This window comes from Tupaia chinensis, unplaced genomic scaffold (assembly GCF_000334495.1).
Source record: "Tupaia chinensis unplaced genomic scaffold, TupChi_1.0 Scaffold000575_1, whole genome shotgun sequence".
In the NCBI taxonomy this organism is placed as follows: domain Eukaryota; kingdom Metazoa; phylum Chordata; class Mammalia; order Scandentia; family Tupaiidae; genus Tupaia; species Tupaia belangeri.
Window position 1 is genome coordinate 2,170,176 of NW_006160089.1, and position 881 is coordinate 2,171,056.

An 881-nucleotide genomic window follows, 5' to 3' on the forward strand; every position below is an offset into this window, starting at 1 on the left:
GGGTGAGGTAAGCCTTCGCAGACCCAGCGAGAAGACTAGGTAGCTATGGGCCCTCGGGGGGCTGGTGGGCAAGCCCTGTGGACTGAGTAATTGCCAGGACTTTGGATACACAGCTGACAGTGGGAGGAAACCGCAGTAAAGGGGTGAGGGTAGGGGGCAGCAAGGTGTGAGACTAGAAACCCTTGGTCTCTAGGATTTGTTGGGGAAGACAATAGTCTTAGGATTGGCCACTGTGCCCTATTCCTCCAGTTTTCATGCTCTTCAAAGAAGAGATCAATCCTTATCTTCTGCCCTGTTCCCAATGTCTCACCCGCCTCACTTAGTAAATCTTCCAGCAATACTTTGCCCCTTAATGGGATGCCCTTTTACCTGGCAGTTCTGTGGCTGGAAAAAGGCAGTTTGCTCTCTGACAGACAAGTTATGAGTCTGCTAAGAAAATGTGGGAAAAGAAGGGATGGTCACACACCCCCCCGTTTCCACTGAGGTAGTCATCTTTGTCAACATTATGGAAATATTCATCTCAACCCCATCCCACCCTCTCCCTCAAAATACAAAAGAACTAAGAACTATCTCTAAACAATGACAACACTGCAACATTAAACATCTTCACATTCTGTAAACTGCGAGGAAATGCATTGGCTGCATTCACACAAAAAGCATGTGCATCACGTTGAAGGCCATACATTCAACTCTGTCGTGAAATAAATATATAGAAAAATGAGGTCAAAAAAACAGACAGACAAACAAAAACTCTTCTTGCTATGGAGGCAATTAGAAACGCTGTCCCAGCCTCCACCTTGGTCTCTCCGGCTCTTTCCTCCGGAGCCTGTCCTGCCCACCAGGCGCTGTGGCTGGCCTGCGGAGGGCGCGGGAACAGGTCA